The sequence below is a fragment of the Syngnathus typhle genome, linkage group LG14 (genome assembly GCF_033458585.1).
Source record: "Syngnathus typhle isolate RoL2023-S1 ecotype Sweden linkage group LG14, RoL_Styp_1.0, whole genome shotgun sequence".
Taxonomy (NCBI): domain Eukaryota; kingdom Metazoa; phylum Chordata; class Actinopteri; order Syngnathiformes; family Syngnathidae; genus Syngnathus; species Syngnathus typhle.
In genome coordinates this window covers 12,479,419-12,492,512 of record NC_083751.1, presented here as the reverse complement: position 1 = coordinate 12,492,512, position 13,094 = coordinate 12,479,419, and the positions used below count along the sequence as shown (strand labels likewise).

Sequence of the window (13,094 nt, the reverse complement as noted above, 5' to 3'; positions counted from 1 at the left end):
AGTGTTAGATTTTCAGCAATAGAAATCTAGTCAATTTATCTGTTGTTTATGTCATTATAACTCCAAGATGATAATTCCTCAAAAAGAGTGAGTTTTAATTCAGAGAGTAAATCGTCATGCATGCTGTTAGAGTGGTGCTCTCTAACTTATTTTGCAAGAACCACTCGGAGACAAGTTAGTCGTTTTAGACACCTGCAGGTGGAGAGTTCACTCGTCGCTGTGCTTACAGCGATGGTCGAATGAAGTCTGACTCTCGCTTCCCACAAGAGCATCTTTATTACGAGAAAAAGGGTAGGGGTGACAGTGGACTGAATAAACAAGTTAAAGCTGTTGACCTCTAGATTAGCAGAGCAGGGGATGTTTTACGACATTGTGTAAGATGGGACAAGCTAAGTGGTTTATTACCGGTTACATACATTCCAACATAATCATAGATCAAGATAGTTTGGAAAACCCTGACATATCTCTCCTGTTTTATCATATGATTATGTGAACCCGATCACTCAAACATAAGTAAGAAAATATAAAGAAGAATAGTAAAAATAAGAAAAACAATAATAAAAAAGATCAATAAAAAAACTGAGATGACAGCGGACGGGTTGGGGAACGCGTAGGGTGAAACATGACAAAAACAACAACCAATGATAGCAACAATCTCCAGTGAAGATGAGATCTTTCCTCAATACTCAAGTTCAAACTTATTGTGTGATCTAAAAACCTGCTGGCCGATGTTAATATGCAGGAAAAGTCTCACACGGTCCCTCTGCCTTAGGCGACCAGAATGCTATCAATAAAAAAAGATAAATAAAGCCACGATCCGTTCCGAATGAAGTAGGTCCCGTCCAATGGTGCAGCCATGTTGGCAGGAGAGCCCTTACGCCTTGAAATGGCTCTCCCATCCTGGCACACAGCGGTGATGTCCAAAGCTCCCATCCAGTTCCCTCCTGGAGAGCAGTTGTCGTGAATGCATTCGTGGGTCTTGTTTTCTTGGATGAAACGCGTGTAGTCCATTCCAGGTAGCGTTCTGGTTTAGGCCACTTGTGGCATCTGTCGTCCTCCAACAGTCACATTGGGATTAATCCAAAAGAGTTTGATCACAGATTCATTCCTGCGAGTCCAGGGCGGTAGGGGTAGCGTCACTGACTGTGACAGCACAGTGTTGATATCCAACTCCTCCCATGGATGCCATACCTTTCGCTTCAGTGACATTCATCGCTTTGGCTTCCAAGTGAACTTGTGTGGAGCAAGGGGAGTTTTTGAACACACACATAACATCCCACCTGTGTGTGCGCTCTCACAGTGACCTTCACATACCGGTACCAAGCCTTGGTTTCGTATGGGTTTCTGGGGTCTCATGACCAGTCCTCAAAGTTCTCATCGTGTGACCATCGTTTTCCACGGTCAACATTATCACTTGGTCTGTACAGATGTGTCCATAGACCATAGCATGCTCCAACCACAACGCAGCAGAGGATCCACCTGTCATGTGGAGCCCCGTTGCTACTAAGATGACAGGAACACCGAGACATACCCCCGCCTAGCGGAGTTGGGATCGTAGTTCGCAGACTTCGCCACCGCCCCGAAATGAGGGGTCCAGCACTCCTTGTAGCTTGCAGTGGCTAAGGTGAATCCAGCTGGGTCGTTCAGCGATCTTCACTGCGGTGGGGGTAGTCAGCAAGACTTGGAATGGTCCCTCCCACCATGGCTGGCCCAGTTCTTTCCTTTGATGACCCTGATGTAGACCCAGGCTCCTGGATTGATGGGGTTGTCGACCTGTGAGGAGGAAAGATCAGGCGGCAGTAAATTTGCATTGGACATATCTTTCGGTTTGAGGGACCTGTTCATATAATCTGCCAAGGACTGTTCTTCATCTGCCCTTTGTAACTCTTGTAGTCAATTGTAATGCCCTTTTTAACGAGGCAGATAGGAGTGTTTGAAAGAAGAGTTTGAGCACTTCCTAATGATTCCTCCTAACCAAAGACCGTTCATGACAGGGGCTTTCCCATTTATTGCCTCCTGTCTTAAAGGAGATTCCCTTATCCATGCCGTCTTCTTCCTAACACGTTCGCACCCACACATGTTGTGCACATAAACGCACACACACCGAGCGCGCACCCAAGGCTCAGACAAACGACAACAGCCTGACACAACTTTACAGAGATTACGCACGAACACAGAACACAGACAAAGGGATTCTATACATCTCTCATGTAGCTCCTTTTGATAGAACCTCCTATTGGTAACTGTATAGCGGACTGTTCTGCATATAATCCCTTACTCAACTCCCTTGCTTCTACTTTTCCATGTCGGTGCAGTCGTAAGTGATCCCTATTGCAGTCATTGTCTTGTTAACTGTCGCCTTGTGCGACTCCTATGCATGATTGTGTGAAAGTAAAAAATTGAACGTATCCAACTTTCTGACCACCCAAACTCCACTGTGGTGCAACGAACTTACTATTTTATTGAGTAGGTACATTGAGCAACCTAGCTTCCTCTTGACTGAATTCACTTTAGTCCAAATGTCCTATTCTAAAATTTATCTAACTCAATTTCTACTTCTTATGCCTGATGAGCCAAAACATCAGATCTCGCTCTTGTTTCTCACCGTTTTAGCCTATTTGTTTTGTCCAATCTGTTCAATCTCTGACCATGATGCTTCTCTCTGTAGCTCTACGCATTATTAAATTTTTATCAAATCTCCCCAGTTCTGTCAAACTCAGTGCACAATGAAGCTCCTGTCCACTTTGACTCAAGCCCCACCAAGTTCAGCCACGCCACAGCAAGGAGTGCGATTTGGCTGTCGGCCACTTCATGTCCATGTGTCTTCTGCTGCAAATTGGTGTTCTTTTGTTGTTGCTTCAGAGCCAACCCATCCATCACTCTCGAATGAGTCCATTGTTCAAATGAGTCCATTTTCAACATTGTGAGTTCCTCCGCTTCTCACTGTCTTTTCTCGTCCCCAAGGATGTCGTCTTTCCTCCGGAGTGTACTTGCCCCCCTCCAAGCACAACAACAGTCTTTAGTTTAGTTTAGTTTAGTTTATTGTTTAGCACATATTATTATGCCTAGGGCTTGTAAAGAGCTCCACTCCTTCTAACCCCCCAATTCCAACCCTTAATGCTGAGTGCCAAGCAGGGAGCCAATGGGTCCCATTTTTACAGTCTTTGGTATGACCCGGCCGGGGTTTGAACCCACAACCTTCCAGTCTCAGGGCGGACACTCTAACCACTAGGCCACTGAGCTGGTCAATCGTGTATTTATTAAAAAGTTGAAATTCTATCTATGGCAAGTTGAGCTCTGAGCGATTTCTTTCTCTGTCCTTGCCAAAGGTCAAAGGTGCCTCAAAGCCAGGCACCGTTTTGTAGACGTCCACAGCTGCAGGCAGTCTCGGGATCGAGTTTCAGGGATCCTGGCCCTGAGAGTGACAGACTGGGACATCAAACTTGTAACCAAGTGTAGCTGCTGCTAGTAACGTTTGTTTACCAAACTTCAAATTCTCCTAGTAACAGCGATCTCGTCTTTATATTATAAGTCCTGCAACTCATCCTATTTTCGAGCTACCTTCTGTCTATAGTTCCAATTTAATGAGACAGTACATTGTCTTCAGTATCATTATTCAAAATTAACTCAACGAGGTCTGCGTTCCACATGTAGCCCTGATCTATGTCTTGACCTCTCAAACGTTATTATCTGTGTCATGCTTGCTCAAAAATGTGACTTAGAATATGGTGCTGGGAATTTCCAATCTCCCTGATCAAATTGGATCCCGCTTCTTAGTTCTTCTTTCTCATGCTCCTGTTAGCCTGCAATTGTCCAAATCAATAATGTTGTTGTCTTTCTTTTGAACCTCTAAATCTCTCGTGTTGCTAACCTATCTACACCAGGAAGGGTCTTGAAGAAAGGACCAACAGATTACTCCCAATATCTCCTCATTATTTATGAGTTAGCCTCCCTTTCCTCACTCGGGTGCATATCTTGTCAGTTGTTAATGGAAACCAGATGTCTCGTGCCAATGAGATCATGGACTAAGGCCCAAACAATCCCGCACGAACCTGACCCGAAACATGACCGGGTCACACTTAGGCTTACTAGTGAGATATACATTGCATGATACCAGAATAGAAATTTACCACAGTATGACACCAAATGTATTAGAAAATTCATATGTGTTGTATTATTACTATCTTCCACTATCTGTCCTATTCACTCCCTCCTTCTGAGGCTTGGCAACGCCCATGCATCACACCTTCACAAACGTTTTGGGAGAATGTGTTCTTTACTACATATGATCCCATCATTTAATTTGACTTTCTTTCCAAAACGCTTATCAATTTCCCAGTTAACACATCTTCTGCATGCGTTACTGGTTCTCCAGTTTTTCTCTAGTTAATTATTAATCCAAAAGCTATGTTTTTCATTTTAGCATTCAACACTCAAAACCACTCTTTCAGCAAAGTCGCTCTACTAATTTTCCATAGTAGTCGCCAACAGCTTCAACCATTCAACCTGTATTTTCCTATCATTCAAGGCAATCATTCATCAATGCTCATTTGCATCTCACACAAAGTCTCCAAAAAGGAGTCTTTCCATCACATTGGTCTCAATGCATCCAAGCTCACCACACAACATTCATATACCATTTTCAACTCAAGGTTCCTGATAGAACAATCCACCAATCCAAAAAAAAAACCTCAACTCATAAAAACTACTGGCAAATTAATCTGAATTTTTCCTTTGTTTTTAAATTTAAAGAACTCAATCTCTCAGATTTAGCTCGCATGTAGAAGTTTGTATAATTTTATAACACCATCAATCAATTATTCCTATTAAATGTAGCATTGCAATGTCTTAAATTCACAATTTTGCTTCTTCCAATTCCTGAAAGCATGTACTGTCATTTTTTTTTCTTTCAAATTTCTCATGAGGGCTCGACACTTAACATGCACTAGTGTGGATCAATTTCTGCTCGCGAGCACATTTTTCTCTTTTCCTCTCATTTTTATCTTTCCAAATCGTTTCTGTTCTGCGGTGCAAATTGGATAGACCACAGTCTAGCAAATTTCTTTACACTAAAAGTTTAGCCAATCTTCATCATTTTAACACACATGCACAGCTCTCGCGCACGTAGGGCAGGTCCCAGCACCAATGATTCGTCACAGGCTGGCCATTTACTGTGGTCGATCATGAGCTAGTCCCTCCCACGCACACAAGGACAGTACATTCTAATTTTTTATTTATCTTCAAGTTGCATTCATTTACCACTTGATTTGCAAATTCTAACTTTAGTGTACACACACAATTTGATCTCTGGTCATTTGTCATTGGGCATACAAACAGCATTGTCATACTTCTTGTATGGACAGGAGCTCTAATAATCCAAAATAAATGTTCCAATAATCTAACAATGACATGTTTTGCTGTCATAATAGCATCTATTCTTCTCCGTATTAGCATGAGGGGTCAAAGTGGAGGAATCTTGTCATGCTGTAAATGTGGCTTTTCCTCTGCCACTTCCTCCGCCCTTTGATTGGTACAGTTTTACACGACGACACACTCTTGCCAAGTGTCCCCGTTCCCCATAATTTCAACAGTCCAAATTCGATGTAGAGTTTGAATTGAATGGCGGCCTGCGGCCTTGTTGGACTCTAACTCTTCCTCTGCCCCTTTGGGAACTTTGGAAGATCACCGTTGTATCTTCATCTAGATCACTACCATCATCATCTAGATGAAATACATCAGAACTTTTGCCTTTTTGGATCACTTTTTTAGCATGTCTGGCCCACTGCATAGTCGTTGTATACAAGTTTTGCACACGAGCGGAATGCCTCTCTTGCTCTTCTGCTTGAGCTGCGGCTGGAGCCGTGGCCGGGACAGTGCGCCTGCGCACTGTGGCCTCATTGTCTTCCGGAATGACAAACATAGTCGCAGCACTTTTCAACTTTCTGTCTTTTGTCTTTTGGATTTATTCTCTTCTCTCTTGTGAAGCTTTCAACCACAGTCTAGCACAATTCAACTCTCAACTTCCCTTCTACTCCATACTTTTTCTTCCACATTGGCATGTATTGCATACAATTAAGAAATCTACTCACCATGAACTTCTCATCACCTTCAAGAGCAAGAGATTTATCGTTCCTTTTTCCCATCTTAATTTTAGTAGTTCTAGTTTTTCCAATTTTTTTTTCCTTCTTTGAGGATCCTCAATGCAGGTTTAAATTGACCTTTCAACAGATTACTAGCCTGTGTTATTGCCTTGGATCAATGCTAGAACTGCTTTTTAGTCAATTTATCCCAACAGTCACACTCTCTCAACCACACAAATTTCTTATCCCTGCCTACGCGAAGTCCTCTTTTTTTTTTTTTTTTTTTAAAAAAAAGAGCTGCTTCATCCGGAGAGGGGACTCTACAACACCCTTTCCTTCCCTGGGAACTAAAGACAACAGTCTTGTTACCCAGCCCTGCCAACGCGAAGTCCTCTTTTAAAAAAAAAGAGCTGCTTCATCCGGAAAGGGGACGCTACAACACCCCTTCCTTCCCTGGGAACTAAAGACAACAGTCCTGTTACCCAGCCCTGCCAACGCAAAGTTGTACCCCTTAGAACAGTGGTTGTCAAATGAGGGTACACGGAGGTACGTGAGATTTTACAAAAATATATAAAACAGTTTGAAAACCACTGCTCCAGAAGAGCCACTTCATCCGGAGGGGGACTCTACAACACCCCCTCCTTCCACAAGACTTAAAATCTTCTGTCTTGCCTATTTTTTATGTTTTCCCTGTGCAGTTTTACTTTTTCGCCTTTCACAACACAATCACACAACTTTAGGGCTTTAACTTACTTGACCTCTGGTTCGTTGCATTGCCGGGTCCCTTCAATCCACTTCCGTCAGACGAAGGTAGACTTAAGATGCTGGCCCAGCGAAGAAGTTCTCTTCCCAGGACTTTCTTTTCCAGATCCTCCTAATGGACGCTGGCTTGTCGACAATGCAGCACGTCTTCTTCCGTCAACCAGATGGCGGGTATGAGGGATCCCGGGTTTCGGCACCAAAATGTTAGAGTGGTGCTCACTCTAACTTATTTTGCAAGAACCACTCGGAGACAAGTTAGTCGTTTTAGACACCTGCAGGCGGAGAGTTCACTCGTCGCTGTGCTTACAACGATGGTCGAATGAAGTCTGACTCTCGCTTCCCACAAGAGCATCTTTATCAGTGCTTCTCAATTATTTTCTGTTACGCCCCCCCCTAGCAAGAAGAAAACTATTCGCGCCCCCCCTCCCCACCGTGACTATCCTAACTTGTCTTGTAAGTCGTAAAATGTTGCACTGTCGCAAACGTGACAGAAGTAACAATGAGAGCGCCACTGCCCCCTGCTGTAGTAAACGCGCAATTACACTTTATTCTAGTACTGCCAAAAAAAAAAGCCTGTTCCCCAGGGTCACACGCGCCCCCCCAGGAATAGCACCGCGCCCCCCAAGGGGGGCGCGCCCCACTATTTGAGAATCACTGATCTTTATTAAGAGAAAAAGGGTGGGTGTGACAGTGGACTGAATAAACAAGTTAAAGCTGTTGACCTCTAGATTAGCAGAGCAGGGGATGTTTTACGACATTGTGTAAAATGGGACAAGCTAAGCCTCTACACTAATACCTGTCCAGGTTGGGTGTCCCACCTGAAGATTAAAGCTTCTGCTGGTATTGCTCTTAGGGTCACTGAGGCATGCAAACCCCCTGACCACAATAAAGGGGCAATCTCTCAGGGGGGGGAAACATATAATATGAATGTTATATTAACTATTATTTGAGTTGTCGTTAATCATTAGTTAATCATTAATCAATAAAGCAGACTTTGACTTTGATATCACGAGTTTGGTGGAGTTTTTACTGCTTCTTCCAAGTCCTACAGCGCTGACTGTAACTTGACACTCTGGCTGCGTCTTGCCTCATTTGCATACTCACAGTAATTGGATGTTTACGGAAGGGCTGTGGACTCGGTCGGATTTTTGCACCGAGGCCGAGTCCGAGGCCGAGTCCGAGTCCGGCCTCTTGACCACGAGTCCGAGTCCGGCTGTCCATTTTTTCTGTTAATTCATGTGATTGCTTAGGTTTTATTCAAGGCTAATTTAGATCAAAATCTAAATAATTACAACAGTTTTGTGATGGCTTTGTCTTTATTAAACATATAAACGAATACAATAAACAGATACTTTCAAGTAGGGGTGTAACGATTCATCGATACACATCGATTAATCGATATAATGCTCTACGATTTATTGGCATCGATGCTAAACATAAACATCGATTTATATCGCCGTGTTTGACCTCGGACATTAGACGCGAATTTATTTTGAAATCCAGTTCATTGTTGCTTGCTTCCTCTTTCCGGGAGCAGTGCGCGGCGTTGTTGTGTTGTGAGCAGAGCAGGCACGTGAAAGGGTAGTCCACAACTAGTACGCAGCTCCTGGGCTGGTGCTATGGCTAGTGTCCAAAAAGACGAGGAAATTTGCTCCCCTTTAGGCTTCAAGTCATTCGTTTGGAAGTACTTTGGATTCCAAAGAAAAGATGGCTCAACGGACAAGACACGTGCAGTTTGTAAATCCTGCCTTGCGGTAATCAAATATTCAGGGAGCACAAATATCGCCGCACATTTAAAGAAACAACACGACATCAAAGTTCAGTGTTAAAATAAGCACTTTGTATACTACAATACTCTTGTAATTTCCTAAATAAAGAGTTTGCAGTACCTTGTTGATTTTGCGTATGAATTGTTATAAATCAGGATATTGTTCTATATTTTTTATTTAAAAAAAAAAAATCGAGAGTTTTGTTAGAGAGTTATGTTAGTTTACCAAGTCTGTGTTTTGAGTTCCTCCAATGAACTCTGGTCCAAGCTGCACTTGGTCGCCCTGCTCCTTTCCACACTCCATCCGTGACAAGATTTTCTTCAAAAATTGTTGTACCATGATTTTCTTGAAAAAATAAATAAAAATTAAAAAAATTTTTACCCATGTATAATGCGCACCCCAGATTTTAAGACAATAAATTAGTTAAATTTTGCGCATTATACATGGAAAAAAACGGTAAATTTTGCGCATTATACATGGAAAAAAACGGTAATTCTTTTCACTTCTCATGTGGAATTCTTTCCCATTCTGGCTTGATGAACCGCTTCAGTTGTTCAACAGTCCGGGGTCTTCCTTGTCGTATTTTACGCTTCATAATGCGCCACACATTTTCAATGGGAGACAGGTCTGGACTGCAAGCGGGCCAGGGGAGAACCTGGACTCTTTTATTTCGAAGCCACGCTGTTGTAACACGCGGAGAATGTGGCTTGGCATTATCTTGCTGAAATAAACAGCGGCGTCCATGAAAAAGACGTCGCTTGGATGGCAGCATATGTTGCTCCAAAATATGTATGCACTTTTCAGCATTTATGTTGCCTTCACAGAAAAGTCACCCATGCCATGGGAACTAATGCACCCCCATACCATCACAGATGCTGGCTTTTGAACGTGACTCGGAGCCGCAACAAATGTTTCGGATTTGTGTAGGGTACATTGTGACAGCAAACGAGCAGGTGATCGAGCAAGCGTCTGATACGAGAGCATTGCGTTTGTATGGAGCGTGTTTGAAGTGAACAGCAGAGACGAAAGGAACAAGGCAAAGTGTTGTGAAATAAAATATTACCTGTGATACGTATTTTGTTATTTGCTGATTGTATTAAACTATCACATTCATTGTCAGTCAAGAAGAGAAGAGGACTATTCGCATCGGATCCATAGTGTGCATGCGCAGTGATACTGCCTCCGCATGACGTCCAGTCCGCGATGGAGATTAAAAACCAAACAATATTTGACAATAACACAGGTTTCTGTTGCTGTCTTTGGTAATATCACCCTTTCTTTTTGTTCCACGTCTTTGTCGGTCAGTCCTGTTGTTGGTTTTGTTAGAGAGTTATGTTAGTTTACTAAGTCTGTGTTTTGAGTTCCTCCAATGAACCGTGGTCCAAGCTGCACTTGGTCGCCCTGCTCCTTTCCACACTCCATCCGTGACAAGATTTTCTTCAAAAATTGTTGTACCATGATTTTCTTCAAAAAAAAATATATATATATTTTTTTTTTTTTTGAAAAAATTAAAATTAAAAATTGTATTTTAAGACAATAAATTAGTTAAATTTTGCGCATTATACATGGAAAAAAACACGTTTTGTTTTCGGGCGATGCCCGGCCGGGCCCCTTGAGGGAAGGCCCGGCCACCAGGGGCTCGCTTTCGAGCCCCACCTCCGGGCCTGGCTCCAGAGGGGGGCCCCGGTGACCTGCGTCCGGGGAAGGGAAAACAAAGTCTATTTGTGTTTTTCATCATAAGGGGCTTGGGTTTAAAATTTAAATCCATTAAATATGAAATATTAAACCATATACCAGGATGGAGGTTGTATAAATAATGAACAGAGATTGTACTGCTTTGTTTTAAACAACCATTGATCCGGGTGAAGTGTGGTTATTTCTGAAACCTGATTGTCGCGGCGAACGGCAGCTGACTGAGCGTGCGCATGCTACTCACCTGCGTCAATCGAGGCTATCAGAGCGTGTGCGCGACTCACCTGAATGTAATCAAGGACCCCAGAAGGAAAGACCTAATGGGCAAAAAAGATCACCTCCAGCAGCACGGGAATACAAACCAAACACAGAAAAGTACCAAAAAGAAACAAAAGATCGGAACAGACAGCCGGTAAGCTCACAAATCCTCCTTGTTGCCAATACAAATGACTTGCTGCGCTGATTGGGCATTGAGACGGGGGGGAAGAGAATGTGCGTGTGATGCATGGACTTTGTGGCGGAGGCCAGAGAGAATCTCATGCGCATCCAGAAAAAGGCATTCGTCGCTGCCCTGACCCGAACTGGAGCAAAGAAGGAACCCAAGCTGAAACCAACCTTAAGCTCCGCCGATCTGCACAGGCCTTCATTCAGGGCTGCAGTCACAAACCTGATGAAAATCCCGCGGTTCAGCAGCCTAACCAAACTGCTAAAGTCGCTCGCACTGGTCTGGAGGGTAGCAAAGAAGTTTCTCCATAGCAGAGCCCAGGGAAAAACCAAAGTGGGAGGCAGTCCCATTGGCTGGGACAGTCACTGTTGCAGAGAGAGAGGACGCCTTCCGAGACCTCTGCCTTGCAGCACAAGAAGGAGCCATTTTTACCAGCACCACAACAGACCGGCAGCCAGTGGGCTGTTGCTGTGCGGTGGCAGGATCCAGCACTTCAGTGAAGACAGCCGGGCTGTTCCACTGATCCCCTTCAACACTTGGCTGGGGACTCTACTGGCACGCCAAAGTCACCAGGAAGGCCATGAAGGAGTTGCTGGAACCCTGCTCAGGATGCGTCAGAAGGCTTGCATTGTGCAAGACAGGAGGCTGGCTCAACAAGTCGTATCATATGACTATTAAATATTCTATTAAATTCATCATATGGTTAAATTGTATTTTGATATTTAATGAAATTACATGAATGCATTTAAAACAGTCTATTTTTCAATAAGTATTTAAAGTAAAAACGTCCATCCATCCATCTTCTTCCGCTTATCCGGGGTCGGGTCGCGGGGGCAGCAGCTTCAGGAGGGACTCCCAGACTTCCCTCTCCCCAGCCACTTCCTCTAGCTCATCCCGGGGGATCCCAAGGCGTTCCCAGGCCAGCTGAGAGACATAGTCTCTCCAGCGCGTCCTGGGTCGTCCCCGGGGTCTCCTACCGGTGGGACATGCCCGGAACACCTCCCCAGGGAGGCGTCCAGGAGGCATCCTGATGAGATGCCCAAGCCACCTCATCTGGCTCCTCTCAACGTGGAGGAGCAGCGACTCTACTCCGAGTCTCTCCCGGATGACCGAACTTCTCACCCTATCTCTAAGGGAGAGCCCGGACATCCTGCGGAGAAAACTCATTTCGGCCGCCTGTATCCCGGATCTCGTTCTTTCGGTCACGACCCATAGCTCGTGACCATAGGTGAGGGTAGGAGCGTAAATCGACCGGTAAATTGAGAGCTTTGCCTTTTGGCTCAGCTCTCTCTTTACCACGACGGACCGGTACAAAGTCCGCATTACTGCCGACGCTGCACCGATCCGCCTGTCGATCTCGCGCTCCATCCGCCCCTCACTCGTGAACAACACCCCAAGATACTTAAACTCCTCCACTTGGGGCAGGATCTCATCCCCGATCCGGAGAGGGCATTCCACCCTTTTCCGATCGAGGACCATGGACTCGGATTTGGAGGTGCTGACCCTCATCCCGACCGCTTCACACTCGGCTGCGAACCGCTCCAGTGAGAGCTGGAGATCACGGCCTGAAGAAGCCAACAGCACCACGTCGTCTGCAAAAAGCAGAGACGCGATGCTGAGGTCCCCAAACCGGACACCCTCAACGCCTCGGCTGCGCCTAGAAATTCTGTCCATAAAAACTATGAACAGAATCGGTGACAAAGGGCAGCCTTGGCGGAGTCCAACCCTCAGTGAGAACGAATCCGACTTACTGCCGGAAATGCGGACCAAACTCTGGCATCGTTGATACAGGGACCGAACCGCCCTTATCAGTTGGCTCGGTACCCCGTACTCCCGAAGCACCCCCAACAGAACCTCCCGAGGGACACGGTCAAACGCCTTTTCCAAGTCCACAAAACACATGTGGACTGGTTGGGCGAACTCCCATGCACCCTCGAGGATCCTGCTGAGGGTGAAGAGCTGGTCCACAGTTCCACGGCCAGGACGAAAGCCACACTGTTCCTCCTGAATCCGAGGTTCGACCTCCCGACGGACCCTCCTCTCCAGCACCCCTGAATAGACCTTACCAGGGAGGCTGAGGAGTGAAATTCCCCTGTAATTGGAACACACCCTCCGGTCCCCCTTCTTAAAGAGGGGAACCACCACCCCAGTCTGCCAATCCAGAGGCACTGTCCCCGATGTCCACGCGATGTTGTAGAGACGTGTCAGCCATGACAGCCCCACAACATCCAGAGCCCTTAAGAAATCCGGGCGGATCTCATCCACCCCCGGGGCCCTGCCACCGAGGAGTTTTTTAACTACCTCGGTGACTTTGACCCCAGAGATTGGAGAGTCCACCTCAGAGTC

General features: G+C 45.2%; 1 protein-coding gene across 1 annotated transcript in view; it reads left to right on the top strand.

Annotated features, from left to right (window-relative positions):
* The window catches only part of LOC133167122 (uncharacterized protein K02A2.6-like), an 84,321-nt gene that overhangs the window by 29,763 nt on the left and 41,464 nt on the right, over positions 1–13,094 (top strand). The window lies entirely within an intron of this gene.